This window comes from Anas acuta, chromosome 4 (genome assembly GCF_963932015.1).
Source record: "Anas acuta chromosome 4, bAnaAcu1.1, whole genome shotgun sequence".
NCBI lineage: Eukaryota > Metazoa > Chordata > Aves > Anseriformes > Anatidae > Anas > Anas acuta.
This window is the reverse complement of record NC_088982.1, coordinates 72497086-72516428: the sequence shown is the minus strand read 5'-3', so window position 1 is coordinate 72516428 and position 19343 is coordinate 72497086. Positions and strand designations below refer to the sequence as shown.

At 42.6% G+C, this 19343-nt stretch overlaps 1 long non-coding RNA gene across 2 annotated transcripts in view; it reads left to right on the top strand.

The window, feature by feature from the left end:
* LOC137856517 (uncharacterized) overlaps nucleotides 1-18215 on the top strand; it is a 29379-nt gene extending 11164 nt beyond the window's left edge. For both annotated transcript variants that reach the window (XR_011096534.1, XR_011096533.1), the window contains exon 2: nucleotides 16013-18215. This is a non-coding gene — a long non-coding RNA (uncharacterized lncRNA). The remainder of the gene's footprint in view (nucleotides 1-16012) is intronic.
* The last annotated feature ends 1128 nt before the right edge of the window (nucleotides 18216-19343 follow it).

The following is a 19343-nucleotide window of genomic DNA, read 5'->3' as shown; positions in this document are numbered from 1 at the left end:
GGGTCCACGGCTGGGCTCTGGCTGTGACAGAGCTGGAAGGGAGTAAAGGGGACAGTGCCATTAGGGCCTGTTGGTGCACCTGGGGCCTTGCAGGTGCAAAAATTTACTTTTCTGTCTTGGAAAGCTTTGAAATGGCTGATGTGTGCTGATGCTGGGGGGACATTCTCAGGGTTTCGAACAGTGAGATCTAACACAACACAATGACTGAGGAATTTTTTGGTGAGGAATTGGAAGGGAAGCTTTGCCACAGTGCTGACTTCCATGACCAGCAGTAATGACTTCGGAACAAGAAAGCAAAAAATGTAGTTGCTTGTTTAGCAGTGAATAGGAAAGTGATTAGCAGGAGACTGCTGTAAGAAACTCATCTCACCTTTAGCTGGGTAGCAACTGCCAAGTTCTGAATTACACATGGGAAAGGCACTGGAGATAAGAAAAAGCAAGCTTAGTGAAATGCATGATGTCCAAATGACTAACTACTGCACACGTTCAAATACCTATCACAGTAATTTCTGCATGGCTATAGTGTACATGAAACAGCGTTGCAAAAGGATTCAGCTCCATAAGGACACAGTGAACCAAGAGGCTAGCAGCCTCTCTGGTGATAATTAGTTGTGGGTTGGACTATGCAGTGCTGGACTGAGCTTACACTGGGACACTCCTGCCAGCTCTATGTGACCTGGTGGGTAGTGATCTACCTACTATAGTCATGTTCAAAATGAACTCTCTTGATTATACCCCCTGAGCTGAAAGACTGCATGGATGCCCAGTGCAGTTTCTGCAGCCTGCAGAAGTAGCTGGACTGACTGAAAGAATAGCTGCTTGCAGGGTATGCCTTGTCAGGGATCTGTGGAAGTTGCAAGGGTATGAAAGTACGTGGAAGACACAGGTGCCAGAGAACTTCTGTGAGTGCACCAGATGAATAGTGACTGAAGACATCTGTTCTGGCTGAGAAAAAGCTTTGGAAGTGTCAAGACTTCAGGGCCATGGGAAGAAAATGTGAATGGGTGCAGTAGGACTGTGTATGTGTGAAGTTCTGCATGTATAACACTTGATGGGAGGATCTGTATGACCTGCACTGCACTAGCAGCATGGCCTGGAGAGGTTATGGTTCAGCTCTGTTACCTGCAGGAAGCAGGGACTGCACAGGCTGTAGAGAGGAGAACACTTCTGTAGCAGGCAGTACTTCTGACCTCAAAGTGGAGGGGCTGCAGGAGGAGGAAATAGAAACCAGGTGGCTTACATATTCCAAAGGATGCTTTTTGACCTCTGCTGCCTGCCTAGGAGGTGAACTGGGTGCTTCGTTTCCCACCTTGCATGTGGGACTAATTCTTCCTAGAATTCAGTGCTGGGGCTCATTCTCCTGCCATTGGAGTAGGAGCAGCACAGGAAGGACATGGTCCTCTGCAAACCTCGCTTGCTCACGTGGCAGCTGGGAATAGCTTGGCCTTTGATACCTATATGCTACGTAACAAAGGAGAAACATAACTAGTGCTTACAGTGAACGTGAACACAAGATAAGGCTAAATCTGACCCATCAAAAGAGTTCGTTTGTTGGTTAGCTCTTCCAAAGGAGCCTAATCGCTCGCATCCCTCTTCCCCACCACACCCTTAGAAATAAGTGCAGTATTTTATTTCCAAGGACAGTATACTGCTTTCACTTCTTGTATTTTTAGGGCTTGCCACTTTTGTTTTTATTACTCCTGTCACTATAATTTCCCTTGTTCCTGTTCTGGACTACAAAGTTCCAAGGAGTGTTTTGGGTTATACTCAGTCAGTGCAGCCAAATCCTTATGCAACCCCTTCTGTTAAAGTTATTGGTGCTCATTCTCACCACTTTCCAGCTTTTAACTTTTCCTTGTCAGAATTACTCTTATTAGCTGGAGTAGTCAAGCCTGGTTTCACTCAGTCTGCAACCGATGTTTTTGTTTTGGTATCTGTACTTTCCCTACTGAAAGGGCAGAGAGGCCTTGGAAGTGAAATGCTGATGCTTTGGCTTGGTTTCAGGGCTTCTGAGCAGGAAGTCTTAACAGTCAGATTCTGCTGTATTGGTGGGAGCAGGTTTTGGGATTCTGGGAGTGTTGGCATGAAGGGGTTCCTGTCATCTGTTCCTGGAGACAAAGTGCTTTTCTTACAGTGTGGACAGAAGTGCTCAGCTTCTACCTGCTCCTACATCTTGTTCTGACCTTGAAGATGTTTACTTGTATTTAATTATCTTATTGCAAGATTTTAATGATATAATGATCTCCCTTGAGAGTAATTTTTCTAAAGCACAGCAATGCTGCAAAATAGATGCATTATATACTATAAAATCTACCAATGCCAATTGCTTCTGAACAAACTACATGAGTATTTTTTGTCTCATGACTGCAGTAAAGACCAGTCAGATAGGGTCACAGTTGCATCACTTGAGATACCAAGGCCATAGAAGACATAAGCAATAAGCCTGAAGTTGCTGCTGAAGTGCAGAACAAAAGCTAACCTATATACTAGATTCTTAAAAGAGGTTTTTCACTGAAACTGATCCCATTTAATCAATGGGACCCCCATCCACCTACAGGTTGCTGAGGGCAATAGGAATGTCAGTTTTCTCTCTGGAAGGAAAAGCTCTCACATCCTAGTGCACCAAGTTTGCTCCAAGGTGCCTGAAGACATGTTTATAAGTTACTGAGTTCTAAACAGGTGTTATGCTGGCAGAAATTTCATGGCTGCTATCTTAGTCTCTGCAGATATTGCGGTGAAGAATGTTATAGCACCGCTGTCTTTGGCACACCTGTATTAAAACAGCATTTATCTCTAGCCAATAAATGTCAATATCTTCATGACCTCTGGATTTAGACTATTGACCCTACACACCTTAACATTTAATTGATTCAATGTACTGTTGAACTTATGAGAAGTCCAAGTGACTGGGAAGATCAGACAGGGAAAGCATTATCTATTCTTGAACCTGAAGTGATAATAGGTGAACCCACAATGTCTCTGTTACAAGCTGCTCACTTGCAGATCTCCTTTGAGCTTGGACAAATTGTAGAACGTAACCTTTCAGGATTTCAACAGTGTCTAAAGTTTACATGGAAATCTGTCAGACTACCATACACTGAGAAACTGGGCAGACACCTCTAGGTGGTAATATAAGTAATGTGATGTTTGTGTTGTAGACAGGTTACTTAAACAGCAGTAATCAGCCTAATCTGGCAGGCTGTCACTTGATAATGCATTTTCTATACTGTCTTTTGATAGCAAGTAAGTGTACTTATTGCATTGCATATGCAAGCTTGTTTGAGCAAGGAAAATGCCACTTATTCCACAGTTGTGAACAAGATCTTTTGTGTACATAAAAATAATTATTTTTAACTGCTTTTCAACTTATTACCAGGTTCTCCCTTGTCAGTACACTTGACAGGAGTATCTCCATAACTTATCAGTGCTCAGCTGAAGTTGTGTTGGGATATTGCAATTGTACATAATCCATTGGGAGAACTATTGCAACAGTGCTTCCTGGTCCATATCTAAGGCAAAATTAGCTTTACATAACCCTAATTGTTCCTATCTTTGATTTTAAGATAGGATGTACCCTGGGTAGATATCTGGGTATTTACACCTGTTTTTACGTGTTCTTTAAAATGAATTTTTGATCATAGAACTGCAGTGTCTTTCTGTTCTCATTTCCAAAGTGCCATATTGCCCCAGCTTGCAAAGACGACTGGCAGGAAGTTTTCCCATTTTCAGCTTTCCTTTGGCTGGCAGAGGACATAACAGGAATAGGATAATACAGTTTCTTGTACTACAGGTGAGAATTTGTGTTGGGGCAAATGATGAGAGCTGGGTACCTCTTGCTTGTGGGGTTTGTGCAGGCTCCTAGCTGGAGGGTATTGCTGTCCAAAGGGGAGGAAGCTGTCTGAGCACAGGTGAATGCTGAAGTGGTAGACAGATTTTTTCCCTACTAAAAAAAAAGCTCACAGTTGTTGATTAGTAGTACTGCTCCTCTGTAAAAGTGAGAGGGCTCTAGATCATAGAGATATAAGAGATTGGAGCACCCCATTGCACTGGTCTGTGTTGTATGTTCCTCTTGAATGCTGCCTTCTCTCCCGTGCTGTTACTAGCTGAGGGGCGTGATATCTTTGAATCCAAATTTAAGGCTAATGAGAAAGTATTCCGGAGGCAGAGGCTAGAATTTGTACAGGTGTTACTGTGTTAAAGCTCTAATGCTTATTTTGATGTACTTTGGTCCTCTTACAGCACAGTAGCTAGAGATATCTGGAGGATGCAGGAAGATCTACATGGTGCAAAGTAAGATATACACTTACTGTCAAGTCAGCTTTTCTGTACTGTCTAAGCTAGGCAATATTCACATAGTACAAACTTCTACTGGAAAGTTATATTAAATTCTCATACTTGATTGCATCCTTTAAATCTAGACTACATTTCTTTAATGTTTGATTTAGAGCACGTCCTGCTCCTTCTTAGATATTTTTGAATTAAAGGTCAGTATTATTGCTAGTGCAGGTTAGCCTTAAAAAAATGAAAGGTAGCCATAAAGTTGTTCATGTAAGACAGCTCAGGAAGAGCTTCTGCAGCTGCGACACCAAGAAATATAGAGGGAATGGTAGGCTTAGATGAAAAATTAGACATTTTAATCTGCTCTGTAATTTGCTGCTGGCATCAATTGGATGGGAGATAATTATTAACAAGATTAATGCAGTAAAGATTATAACTACTTGATTTTTTTACTCTTTCCCTATCATGACAACCTTTCACCAACTTCTCTTGTCGAAGACCAATTCAGTTAATAGGAAAGGTCCAGGAAGTATTCCAAGGCATGGGCCTATTTATTTCTTTTGTCAGTCCACTTCATTCCCTATAACAAATCTTTCCAGCCTAAGGCAGAGCTCACATAAGCATCATTCACGCCACTCATGGTATACAGTCATTTCCATGTGGTGATGGCCTGGCGCAGGGACAAGGCCTCTTATTGTCAATAGTGATCTAAAATGCTGGAAACATGATCATAGTGGCACGACAGGGTCAGAGAACAAATTACAAGTAAACATTCTTGTTTGTGTTTCCAGGGCCCTCAGTGAAAAATGTTCTCTGTATCTTCAGAGGGGTTATTAGCAGTTGCTCAGTTACCTGCTGAAGATGTGGAATCCCAGAGCTAATGAAGTCCTGGTGGATCCACTGAAATAAGAAGTGCTGTAACTTTGCTAGGAAAGAGGATGGTCCTGTAAACACTGAGGATGCAACAACTTGTGCTTTGTCACTGAGTTTTTTTTTCCCCAAGAAGGCCAAAAATTCAGTGACAACAATCCCATTCTCTTTGAGAGAGTCAAGAAGCCTTTGTTCTGACAGGTGTGTATACCAAATATTCAATCTGCTTCAGCTTCAGTCTTCTGTGTCTGAAACTTATGTTCCTCCTAAAAGGAGAATTTTAGCACCATGTACAAAAATCGCTCTTCCTCATGTCAGTAGTCGTAAGTTCAGGTGCAAAGTAAGGAGTTCTTGTCATGTACGTGGAAAAAAGTACTGAGATGCAAGATCTCAAATTGCGTTGCCTTCTCATCATGGGTTTGGAGCAGAAAAGGGTCTGGACAACACGATGTTTAATCTTTTAAAGAGTTTTAAAGTCTCCAAATTCAGATGAAGGGGCTTTTCTAAGCATGTTCTTTTTACTTGTTTCATCACCTATGATTCCAACATGCTCTACCTTGGTGATAAATTTTCCTTATCTCTCTTAAGCTCTGGCCCTTAAAAGAGGTTTTGTTAGTCTTATGAGGTTTTTAAGATTCTCAGGTTTGAGTAGTTATCAAAACCCTCCATCCTTGCAACAAACTCTATAAGCAGGCCATTTTTAATCCTCTCTGAAGTTTCCTGATTAAGGTCATAGGCCAGCTAATGTTGGTGCGTTTCTAAGGAGCTCTCAGCCTTCAGGCTGGGACAGGAACTGTAATTCTTCCTATTCTCACCAATAGTGGTGACCTGGTTAGACTATTTGAGAAGTGGATTTGTTGCTACCTCAGCGTAGTATCTACTTAGGGTAGTAGATATGGTTGTCTGATTTCTTGATGTGACACAGGATATTTTACTACTTGGAAATAGGACTTCATCAAAACAAAATGGGAGTAGTCTGGAAGCTTTTTATTGTTGAAATGCCAGGAATCCTTCATTCTGCCAAGGGGCTTGACAGGTTCTTGTGTATCCCCTGTAATTGTTAGCTGAAGCTGATTTGACACTGAGTTTCCTGACAGTGCAGAGGCAGGAGTGGTTAATGCTGTGCCCACTACTAATCTACACCCGATGCTCATGCATTAAATGATCTGCAAGGTCTGTTATTGTAATAATAGAAGCACTATTTCTAATACTTAATGTGGAGTTCATCACCTTCTCTTCTGAACTGATCTTCAGACCCCCCACAAAGCCTTGTTAATCTGCAGCCATACAAACGAGATGAGAGTTTTCCTAAAATGGCCCAGAAAGCACAAGATGCTGCTGTCACAGATAATGTTTTCCTTCAGACTGACAGCAAGCATGGCCTCAGGTAACCCAGTCTGATGTACGGTGGTGGTGACTGACACTTTCTGGCAGTCTGTAGGGCAACATATAGCTATGGGAGCACTTGTGGATGGACCACGTAGCCAGCTTCCTGGAGGCAGATAAATAAGAGTGATTAGCAATAATTCTTGTGGCCACAATTATGAAGGAAGGCACTGAGGTTTTTCCTTATTGCTCTTGCAGAACAGAGCTGTCATAGACATTTTATGGTCAGTACACTTCTAATCGTACGTATCTTGCTATAATTGTAACATAAATATTCCCACATGAATATTTAGGAAACGGCTTTCCTGTGGTATTGTATGGCATTTGCATAATTATCACTGCAATTCCTGGCAGATTCAAACTGTCAAGTCTGTTTACATTGCAGTGGAAAAGTATTTACTGATCCATACAAATGTTACATTTGCATCTGTAACAGAAAATGCATACCTCGTCAGTTTGCTAATGAGCAAAATTATACATCTGGTTAAAGGAACTTTATCAGAGGCGGAGCTGGCATTTCCCCGTACACCATTAATATATGGATACACTTCTTTCCCCCCCGGAATTTCAGCCAACTGTGAGACCATGTTATGGAGGAAATAAAGCGGTGCCAGAATTTATATGAAGTATTAAACCCCAGGCTTCTGAGCTGTTGACTTCTTATAGTCACAGCCTCATTTGGCTGGCCAACTAACAAGCACAGCATTAATACTAGATTCCAAACTGGGGGAGCAAAATCAATGGAACATTGTCCTGGCCTTTAAAGGACTGAACATTTGGGGCCTCAGTACCAGTGGGGGTGGGTGCTGAGTGCCTGACAGGGTTTGGTACCGGAGCACTCAGCTCTCCACTGCAATTGCTAAATCCCTGACTGGTGGAACTGGGTGCAAACCCGCAAGCAGGCTGTGCGAAGCCCTCAGGTCCAGTTATTGAATGAGGCAGCACTGCTCCAAATCTGGCTTTGAGAGACTGTAACCTCAAATCTGGGAAATATGGTGGAGCACAAGTCCAGCTGGGTTTGGTATGTCTGGTTTGGAGCTGGTGATGCTAGCTCTCAGCTCGTGGTGTGCAGAGCAATTCAGCATCTTTGCCCTGTGTTTCTGTGTTAAGTGAATGCAAGAGGAATCCAAAGGATTTGGCTCCCCATCAGCCTAAGTAGGGGACTTTTGGCTGCGACTCAGTGTTATTCTGCTAGGTGCAGAAGAAAAATGATGTACTCTAGGACTCTTCATACTAATTCCTCAGCTTTCTTTTACAATGCAGAAGTATAAAGTGTTTGAATATCAGAGGTCAGGTTCCAGCTACCATAGGGCTGCAATAGAAAAGACAAATGCTTTAAGATATGTCAGGTTCTTAGGTCTTTGGACATTTCCAGGTGCATGTGTGATGAAATTCTGGACTTGTCCCTTGAATTAGAAAAGCTACAGGTTTACTTGGCATTCCTGTTAGCAGGAGCTGTGGTGCTACTGCATCGATATCTGTGGGACTTGAAATAAAACCAGCACTGCATCCATCTGAACCGATGACCCTGCTTAGTCCCAGACTTCTTGCTTTACTGACTGTCTTAAGACATTTATATGATGATTTTAGTTGGATAGGTCAAAGATAGTCATCAAAATGTCTTGTCACACTTCCCATATCAGTAGGACAGAAATCGGGTATGAATACTGCTTTGACATTAAGCTGCTTGAGGAAAAACATACTTTAGACCTAGGGTTTTATTTTATACTACTGTCTGCAGTAGACTGAGGTGTTTGATCACTTCAGTTTCACTCTCTATAATTTAAAACAATGCTTTGTAAGTATTTTTCCATATTCCTAACTCTGGTCTAACTAACAACAAACTTAATGTCCTGGAATTAAATAACTGAGGAATGCTTTTCTATTACCTAGAAAAGGATGAAGCTGCTTTTTGACCCCAAACTCTAAGTTCCTTCCTTCTCTGGCTCTTCCCTTTAATAAATGCAGTTGCCTTATTCAAGCCATTAAAAGCCTGAATGAATAATTAGAGCTTTTCTACACAGGAATTATGTGATTCTCCATAGATTAGAAAAGATAAACAAAATGCATTTCTTCCTGTCTTGGGTAACCAGGCTTTTAAATATGCTTGATACTTGCTCACTACACCACTATATATATATTTACTTCTAATTGTGCCCATGGAATTGTGTATAATAGGAATTGTCTCTGAAACACTTCTCTGGGGTGGATATTTTTCATCTGTGGGCATATTCACATGAGGAACCTATTTTATTGAAGTTTTAAAACAAAACCTTCCTTCAGTTTTTTTTTTAATACAGGTGCTATTTACATCTGTATTTGCCAGTGGCCTTAGGTTTATGTAACTTGGACGTGTGTTTAAGTTAGATTGACCTAACCTTTACAATCTTGATCTGAGTTTAAGGAATTTTAAGGGGGATTCAGTGATTTGGTTTGTGTCCTCTGAAACCCTGCGGTTAAGTCTCCTCTGCATTTCCTCCCCCTTTTAATAAAAATGTCATATTTCACTTATCTGTTTAACAAATGGGAACAAATCTTTGAGGTTTCAGGTGTTTTTTCTTTTACATCATTGTCTTGGGGCTTTGGGGAAGGACTTCTCTAAAATCTGCCCCAGATGATTTTGTGCTGAGCACATGTTCTTCAGCTTCTCTGGCTCACAGGCTACAGAGCCATTGAGGCAGAGTATCCACATATACAATTTTTCTGCTTGGCATATGAAGCTGGAGATGAAGGGTGCTGATGAGTTCTGCACAGCAGACTGCAGAGGTTGACAATGGGCTTCGGTCTTGGGGTGGGAGGCTGAGTGTGACCTGAGGACAGATGAGATGTGGCAGGGCACAGATGTAGGTGCACATAGGATGTCAAAAACATGTAGCTGTTGCTGTCTGAAGCCTTAGAAGTAAACCTCTTCTGATTTGGTTGTGCTTGATTTATATTATAGCAGTCTAAGGACATGGAAGGAGAACTTCAGGTGTTCAGGGCTTCTCCTATGATCCTAAAATTCTTCAATCGCATATAGCTGTAGGAGTCAAAATCCTTTTTTTTTTTTTACTTTTTCTTTTGGTTCATGTTCAGGGTCAATATTAATGCCACCCAGTGTTTAGACCCCAGAACAGTAAATATGGGATGAAGCTAAATTTTAAGAGGAGGAAAGTAGAAAGCAAATTCAGAAAACCCAGGTTTGAGAATTCAATTGCTCACCCATGCTCTGGGAAATGAACTTATGTTAAGGTTACAGAGCGAGGTTTGGCTTAATTGACTGTTCTAATTTTCCCACACCCTTTGGTCATAGGAATCTGACTCAGTTTGGATGCCTGCAACATCAAACCAGGCATAGTCTGAGGTATGAGAGCAACCAAAGCTTGCTAACAGAGCCATGTGGTGTGCAGAACTGTGTGTATATTGTCTGTACCTCTTAACCAGAGTTACAAACAGCCAGGCTGCATGCAGTGCTTTTTAGGAAATAGGGTTGAATATCCCTAGGTGGATGTTTTTGTCTTTCCCATTAGTTGTTTGAATGACAGGTGTCCACACATTTGAAGAATTGGCTGGCATTGAAGTATAGGTAAGGTCTATACTGAAAAATATAAAAGCTAAGTTCAATTATCCTTTTCCTCCTTTTTGAAGTAACTTATTTTTTTTCCAGATAGATAAGTTTATATTTTTTTCAAGAAGGACTAATTGTAGAAAATGAAGAGCTCAAGCTTAGATTACTAATACACTATTATCATGCTTGAGATGCTGTTGTACTAATAAAAATTTGTCAAAATACTTAGAAATAAGAATACTTAGGAATAAAAACACTGTGTTGCAGCCATAATAAATGAACATAAATCTGGAGAGGTGCAATCTTCTGAGTTTTCAAGTTAATGTTGTATGCATGTAACACTTTGTTAGTGTTCAGTGGGATTTTAACTTGTGGTACAAATTAGCAAACTTCCACAAAAATTTGTCAGGGAACAGCCTATGCAAGTGTAAACAAATTTGAACTGCTTCAGGATGCTTGAGACAAAATCCCTAATTACAAAAAATGCAAGAACAAAATGATCTGAAAGTAGCAAGTAATGACTTTGAGCTTAAGTCCAATGATTATTATGCTTCTGTCATTGAATGAAATGCATATAATCTTCTGAAAGTGGAGCAATTAAATCTTACATCATGGAGCATGTTCAGTTACCATTGTCAATTAATTCCACGGCAGCTTTCTCAGTGCTGCTGAATTTCAGGAAGGCAGTTGTTTAAGTGAACAGCTGAGAAGCTAGGAAAAAGTACTTAATGGAAACAGCAGACACAGTTATTTCTTCATTTTATTGCAATAAGCTGGCCACGTACCCCAAAACCAGAGACAAGCAGGTTCAATCACCTTTTCACCAGGATGAAAACTTTTTCCCACTTGTTGGAGCACGTGGGAGTACAGCAGTGTGTTAGCAGGAGAACAAATCCTGTATTGTCAGCGTGTGCTGCAGGAGTGCAGGGCATGGCCACTCTGCTGCCTGGAAGGAAAGCAATTAATGCCTTCATAACCTCACACTTCTTACTGCTTTTATTTTTTTACAGCAGCCAAAATTATGACTGGGATGCTATTGTGATGAAATCATGCAGGCATAATATGGCTATGCAGTAATATGATATTTACAAGGTAATTCAGGCCCTGCTGATGAATTACTAATTTAAAATGTCAGCAGGAATGCACCCCTGCTGCGAGGTGGGGGCCACCACTTGCATATGTTGTTGCGTGAAACTTAGTTTTCTCCCTGCCTCCCTCTAAAATGGAAGGATGCCTTTGAATTCCCTTCAAATAGGCGTTGCGATGAGGACCTGGAGGTGAGCATTGCTGGGTTTTGTTTCTCGAGGCCTGGAGAGCACCGGAGCACCAGCCATCCTTCCTTCAAATGCAGCCAGCAGCTGTAAAGTGCTGCCCAAGGTGACGCTCCTGGACCTCACCCTGGGGACTGTGCCAAGTGGGACGTGCTGAACTAGTGTCACTCTGGCCCTTCTGCCAGCTTCTGAGCCTCCAGGCATCGTGGTGGGCTGGGAAAGGCAGGTCTCCTGCCCTCCCTCCCCTCTATGACTGCTTGTCTTCTCTTGCTTCAACTGCACACAGCACCTGGAGCCTTCCACAGCCTGAACTTCTGCTTCTCCATGGCAAAGCCCATGGCACAGGCAGCCTCACAGCTGCTGCTTAAGAAAAGCTTGGTGCAGTGTGAGCTCTGCTATGGCAGTGTGGATGTGCACCAAGAGCAAGAGATCCCACAAAGTGGGACCAAGATTGTCTAAATGCACGTGCGCCTTTCCCAAAGGCCATGACTTACCCTGGTGTGGTCCCAAACTGACTCTGCTGTCATCAGTTTGGGTTATTCGAGAGCGTGTTCTCCACATGTGGGTATTTCTATGTTCTTGTCAGGGCTTTGAAAATCTGGATATCCTTCTCAGCTGCCGGTAAGCCAAACACAATCCCAGCTACTGAGATGTGCTTGCTGCTAAAGGCTTCCTCACAGGCAGCAAAGCTAGCTTTGTCCAAACTTGATCTCTGGAGATGTCAAATTCTTCCAGAGTACACTTGTCAAATCCCTCACTGAGACTCTGCATTACACGTGCAGGCATATGTGTGCTTCTATCCTGACATGGACTGACTTTGACCTGCAAGTGGCAGTATATGGCTTAAAATGCTTCTCTCTTCCTTGGCGCTCTCTCTTCAGGCTCAATGACATTCGGAGGCGAGGATAATCGGAGCTCTGACTGAATCCTACTTGCTACCAGACTCAGTCTCAGACAATCTTCTTGTCTGAACGGTGTCATACAGCTTCCTATTATTCCTAATACTTTGAATTGCTTTTTCTCGAGTTGTTTTAAAGCTGATTTACATAGCAGTCAGACTTCTTCCTGCATCTTTTGAAGGCTTTCATTTACCTGTGTGAACTTAGCTATGAAGTACTACTTCAAACTGCTATAATGCCTGGGTCTCGCCATAAATAGGCATTTACAGGTAACTACATTCAGGCAACAAAAAGCTTAATTTGCACATGTCATATCCTTTGCAAAGCTAACTTTTTTTTTTGTTAGGAGAATAAACTTTTTACAACACCTTTAACACTTTTGTAATGCTTCCCAAGTCCCTCTTCTGACCCAACATAACAGTGACACGATTTAATCAGATCCCATAGCAATGCACTGACCATAAGCAGATGACATTGCTTCCTATTTCTGAGATCTTCTTGACCATAATGTGTGGCTGCTCTTCTGTGAGAATTTGCTGAAATAGTAGTGCTCAGGTGAGGCTGACAGCCCATGCCCTTGTGACAAGGGGCAGAAAATGGGATCTGTCCCAGCACTGCTCAGGTGTTGGGAGCTGGAGAAGGCAGAGGCACCAGGGTTGCTTGCTCCCCTTGAGGGCAGCCCCATCTTCAGGTAGGATGAATAGATGCCTGCCCAAGTTGCCAGAAGGGATAAATACCTGTACGGTGGGTTCTGCTAAGGATTTCTTAGCTTGTGTGCCGATGATGTGGTTCAAGTGCAAAGGTTAAGAACAGAAGATTGGCTTCCTCAGCCTGGTTTGTTTATATGTAGGTTCTCACCTGAAGCTTGAAAAATAACCAGTGACCCCCTACAAACTTGTGTTTTGCAGACGGAGTAAGGAGGTGTAGCTTATACATCCTGGCTCTCGTTGTGCTGTCTCACCGTGAGTCCCCCTAGGACTGAATGGCAATCATAAGAAGTGCTCTCTTGTTTGCCCTCCTCCCTCTGTTTTATTGTGTAAAGGTGCCATGCTTCAGCCTTGTCAGCTGCAAGCCTGGTGCTTTTTCACAGTCTTTAAAAATAAATCTTAAAAGAAACTCTTCTGTTCTGTTTGGCTATAAAGGACACAAAGTCTCATATACAGCACATCATGCATAAAAATAATCGCTGCAACTGCAGCGTACAAGTACTTATTGTTCTGAGGTAAAATCAAGAAGTGTCACAAGTGAAAAATATTACTCTGGGAACAGAAGTCCTTGCTTTAAGGAGTAGAGGAAAACAGCTATATCAGTGGAAAGCCAGAACACAGAGAGGGTTTTATATATGTCAGCCTTTTTATGGTACTCATCAGAATCCCTTCAGTACCTCATAAATATGAATTAATTTATGCTCATAACTCTTCTGTGAGGTATGGAAATATTATTCTCTTCTGTTCAGAGAAGGAAAATGGGCCAAGGAAAGATCAAATGATTTGCCCAATGTTACAAAGATGACCTGTAGTAGAGCGGAATATAAATGCAGATTTCCGGAGGCCCAGGCCACTTTTGGCCTCAAAACAGTCTTTGTTTCAACGATGATTGTTGGTGTCTATCATGCAGAGAGGGGGAAGGCCCCACTTTCAGGAGGAGACAGGCAGGCTTTGAATGAACCATGGTGACGAAGATGAATTGCTACATCTGGAATCTCTGAGATTTGGAGGTGTTTGTATGTTAGCAATGTCTCAGTGGGGTAACCTCAGATTCAGCTGTGTTCACGAGGTAACAAGATTTTGAAAAGTAAATTATGATATTCCATAAATAATAGGAATTACAGATAAAGAAGGAAATCACAAGCTTAGTTTTTTGTTTTTTTTTTTTTTTTAAGGCTTTTCAAATATACATCTGAACCTCAAAGGGTTTGAGAATGCCTTATTTTTAGCACCGTGGGTCTTCATCTCCTGTCAGTTTTATGATCCCCAATTTTGGAGATGATGTAAAATGCATTCTTCACTCAGTTTGCTGACAGCTCCGTTCCCGTGCTGGTTCTGCCTAAACCCTCATGCTCTGAGCACGGCAAGGATGACCCTGAAGCATTGAGATGTGTAGAATTATGAATATTTCTGGTTTAACTTCCTCCAGGCACACCAAATGTGTTTCAAGTGAGCGAAGGCCTACCTTTGTGCGGTTTCCTACCTGGAAAGTGGGTTCTGAGACACTGTGTAGGGCTTCTGAGCTGGTTGCGTTCACCTCAGCCCCACCTCCTTGGTGTCCTAGTACCGAATGTAATGATTTAGTTTTAAGACTTCTGGGATGTATGCCCCTGTGAGGAGGAAGTCCCCAGGGTGATATCACCGTGGAAATTAAGTCGAAGGAAAGGTGGAGGAGAAGGTGTGTATGTATATACTGTGACTCGCTGTGAGCAGGGAGAAAGCAAGGGGGCGAAGGCCATACCTGTAGAGTGGCAGTGTCACCATAACAAAACACATCCTCCTGCAGGCCCTGTCCCCCAGGGAGAGGGGCTGCAGGACTTCATCTCCCCTCCTGGAGGGGGACTTCTCCTCCTCCTTCTCCTTCTGGCCCGTCGCAGGCCTCATAAGCAGTCCCTGTGTGGCTGCACCCAAGCACAGCTGAACCAAGCCTCAGCTGCTTCATGCTTCTTTCTCTGACCTCTCCTCCCAGGCATGTGTGCTGTGTCACATCGCATAATGCCCCGTTTGATGCTCCCTGCATAAAAGCTTTTGCCTTCTGTCACCGAGTGATGTTAGCCTACAGGTACTTCTCGCGTGTGTCTGTGTGTGGCGAGAGGCTGAGATTAGGAAACCTGAAAGAGCTGCCTCTTGTCCTGCAAGAGCACAGAGCAGAGCCACGCAGTGTCTGCTTGTTTCTGCACCTAGCCTACTGTTATCTGTCAGTCCAGGAGGCAGGAGGCACATTTTTACAGTAGTTTTTCCACTGAAACCTGACAATCCAGGCTCCTGCTTGAAGATGGGGTTGCTGTGCTCAGCACCCAAGCAGAAACCGTTTTGGAAAACAAGAGGCATGGGGCATCTGGCTGACTTCTTGTGGCACCAATTACTCAGAATATTATCTCATAATAGTTATATAAGGAGTGGGGTAGTTCTAATCCCGCTGTGCCTGGGCTTTTTTCCTCTGACCATCTGCAAACAGAAGTGTCTCTGCCCTTGGTGCCAAGTGAGGGAGGATTTACCAGGTGGTGGAGACCACACAAAATGACCCAAGAATGGGGAGAAGGGAATAAGGGCTCTCTGCTCTCAGCATCCTTGGGGAGGGTGGGAGGAGAAATCCACCTTCTCCCAGGGCAAGAAGCTTGTGGGCACAATGAGCTGTCAGCTCTCCCTTTTCAGAGCATGAGCAGCCTGGAGGAATAAAGTCTTAAGGAGTCTTAATGACATCTGAAGTTGCAAGGACAAAGTGGAAATGGAAGAAGAAAAATTAGGTGGAGAGAAAGAGGAAAATGCGTTCAAATAACATGGAGCTTAGCAGACATCTACATGATGGAAAGAGGAAATTAATGAAAGATATGCAAACAAAATAAATGAGAAAGAAAAGGCTCATGACAGGCCTGTAAGGAAGAGTGAAACCAGAAAATCAGTGCCTCCCTTAAATGTTTTTGGAAGCTTTCTTGTCTTAATTCAGTTCCATATGCTTTGTGCTGATCCCATCTTTAGAGCTGATGGCTTATGCCTTTCTATCAAGCATTTTTTTCTCAGCTGTGCTAACAAGTTTTTTTTTTTTTAAAGCAGGAATGCAATGCTGTGTTTAACACAGAAAATGGAAAAGCCTGCTTTAAAGACTCCAGATCTTCCTGAGACTCCTGCCTTTGAAAAGCCGTTTGTTCCAAGATACAGACTATTGAAGGACAATAAACTCAGACCAGCTGTTTGCTGTTCGTGGCAGGTTTTATAGCCATGAGTAGATATCGGCCTATTTGCTGAGAAGCAAGCAAGAACTGTTGCTCAGGCTCTTTATCAGCAAAAATAGGGCTCCTTACGCTTTGTGCCACAGCGCTGCCCTGCAAAAGGCATAAATAAAAACTGGGCAGTAACAGATATACTCTACATGCTTTTGAAAAAAAAATCTTAAATCCTGCTTTAAAGCTCTTCTGAGCATCCCATATGTATATCCAAATACAGGGGAAGCATTTTAAATGCAGCAGACTGAAGTGCCCTACCACTGATGCTAAACTTACAGCCAAGGAAGATACGAGCATGCTGTGTGCGTATGTCTGCTGTCAATTTGGTGTGCACTGACGTATTTTCCTCTGACTTCTCCTTTCCTCTTTTGAACTCCGAGCCATCGCTCCCCCACATTGCAAGTGACAACTTAAACACAGAGGATCCTGTCTGCGCTCCGAAATAAGCACAGGCCCTGTTTCCATTTCCCCACTGCTGCTAAATGTGGTAGGATGTAGTTCAGAAGAGCTCTCCCAGCTGCAGCCTGCAACCTGACTCCATGAAAATCTCTGCTATCAAACCCGAGCATGCCTAAACCAGTACCTTTGACTATCTAAATGCAGGGTGGGATTTTTGGCTGGATGGATAAATGTTTTCAAAGAAGTAGGTGGAAACATAACATAAAGTAGGAAAATTGCTTGAAAACTCAGACGTCTTTCAGGGTTTAGGTTCAAATCCTCCTATTCTTGCTTCTGCTGAATGACACTAATTAGCTTCCCTGGTGTTCCCCCAGCAGTGTAGGAGGAGAAAGTGAGGATGTTGAAGTCATGCCGCTACATCGTTTTGCACCTGGAGGTGCTGCTTCAGCACAAGCAACGACAGCAAGCTGTAAAATCTTGTGTCCCTTCTGATGCTGGGAACCCTGAGATGATGCAGCATCAGACCAACCTATGCCTAGGGCCCAGCATGCTGCATGGACTTCCCATTTGGGATGAGGTTTGCCCTCACTCTGTGCTTCAGAGTTCTTAAAGGACTTTCCTAGAAGTAACGCATGCAGCTTCCTTTAAAGATAGAGCCAATGACATGCTGGTGGCATCACAACCAGTGCCAAGCAGGTGCCATCTCCAGGCTTTTCCATGGTCCTTAACTGCCTGTGTTTAAGTGTAAGGGATGTGTGCAGGACAGCACAGACCTGAAGGCCAAGCAATGCATCCTCAGGTCTACTATTAACTCAAATCACAATCCCCTCAATGTACTGTAGTCTGGTTAGGGCAGATATATAAGTTCTGCAGTCCTAAGCAGATGCAAAACAGGCCCAGGGGGAAGTCATCTCCAATCCTGGACAAAATTTGTAAGTGGCTTAGGTTTTGTGAAGTCTTCTGGGTAAAGAGCTGCACTTACAAGAGGAGTATTCTCCCATCTTTCACTCTAGCTGCGTGTCAGTGAGAAGTCCCATTTTGGCCAAGAATATGAAATGCAAAACATCCTATTGGTCTCTTTTTTTTCCTCTCCTGCTGCTGTGCAAGCACATATCATAAGGCTAAAATCTGGGCTGTGCTGAGGCAGGTGGTAAAATGCCTATTGACTTTAACAGAGTCTGGGTTATACTTCAAAAATAAACTGCACAGCTATGCAATAAATGAATTCAATGTCCCAGATGCAAACTTGTACATTTAAACTGGTTTAAATTTGCATTACTCTGCATTTATAGCAGTACTATGGGACTATAAGTTATTCCAGTTTTTCCTGTATATTGTTTATAAACAGATGCCAAACTAAATCCACCTAAACCCCCAAACTAGGGGCACACAATTCAATTATCAATTGTGTGCAAGATGTGCAAGCTGCCAGAAGTAGCTTCTATCAAATGTGTGCCCAGAGGCTCAGTAATGGATAGTGTTTTGATTGCTAGTTTGGTTCTGTAGCACTGTCCATACTTCCCTTACGCATACATCCTTGACTTACATTCCTGCATAATTGTAGGCTCATTTCTTTGTTCCTAAAATACTTAGAAGGGAAAGTAAAGGGAAAATTAAAATCATTGTCTAATTTTGTATGAGCAGAAGGTTTTTTGGCATAGATCTACAGTGAAAGAGGCATTATTGACAGCTTTGTCAAATTTCCCATATGGACGGTTTCTCCTGATTTCCAGGCAGTTACAAATAATGGGCGTGAAAGATCTCTGCAGCTTGGCTGACAAGGCTGAAACAAGAAACATGTACGTGGCTTACTTTGGAGAGCTTATAATTTATGGGGCCATTGTCTTGCTTGCCCAAGGAACTGACAGGTTGTCTTTCACCACAAACCAGTGCAGGCTGAGTTGGGACCACCACAAATAATCACAAAGTGACTTTCATGAATGAGCATGTGGTGCGGCCCAAGGAAAGCTTGCAATGTCAGGGAGGATGGAGCAAAGCTTTATGTTCAGAATGTGTTCAACACAGCCTGTTTCACCTGGTTTTGCTGTCCTACAGTCTCATTTTCAATGCACAGTAAAAGCGGCTCTAAGGAAAGGGAAGCTTGCCAGCTCGACTAGACATCTTTTATATGGTGAAGATGGCTGTGGCAGTGACAATCTGTTTATTAAAATCTCTGAGTGTGTGTAATTATAGAGTACTGTGTGATGAATAAAGATGAAGTTGGGCACAAAGTAAATGGTCTTTTAGAGACTTTGAGTCTGCAGTAACTGTTAGATTCCTGGAAAGCTTCCTGGCTCACATGGATGATATATGAACAAAATGGACTTCCACTGATGACAAAAAAAAAAAGGCAAAATTACACATGATTGAACCCAATGAGCATATTCACCAGAGCGATTATTACTATTATTTTTATGTGATGCGGTTTGCATTGTGTATTTTTTATGCTTGCACTTCTCTTCTAGTGAACTCAATAGGGGCAGGAACAAGAATCTGCTGATAACTGATCTGTGTTGTAATTGTGTTGGGTCTGGTTTATGTCTAAGGATAAGATTCCTGTGTTTATGTAATTCAGACACCTGAAAAGAAAAATGGGAGTTTGGAGCTGCAAGAACTGAGATTTGCACAAGAAGGGAGTTTCACTTTCTGCTGATTCACAGAAAATAATAGGGATGAGGGTTGAGAGGTTATCTAGTCCACCCTCCTAAATCAGTGTAAGCCCAATGTGTTTTGTGCAGCTGCTGTGGATTTGGGAGCAGATG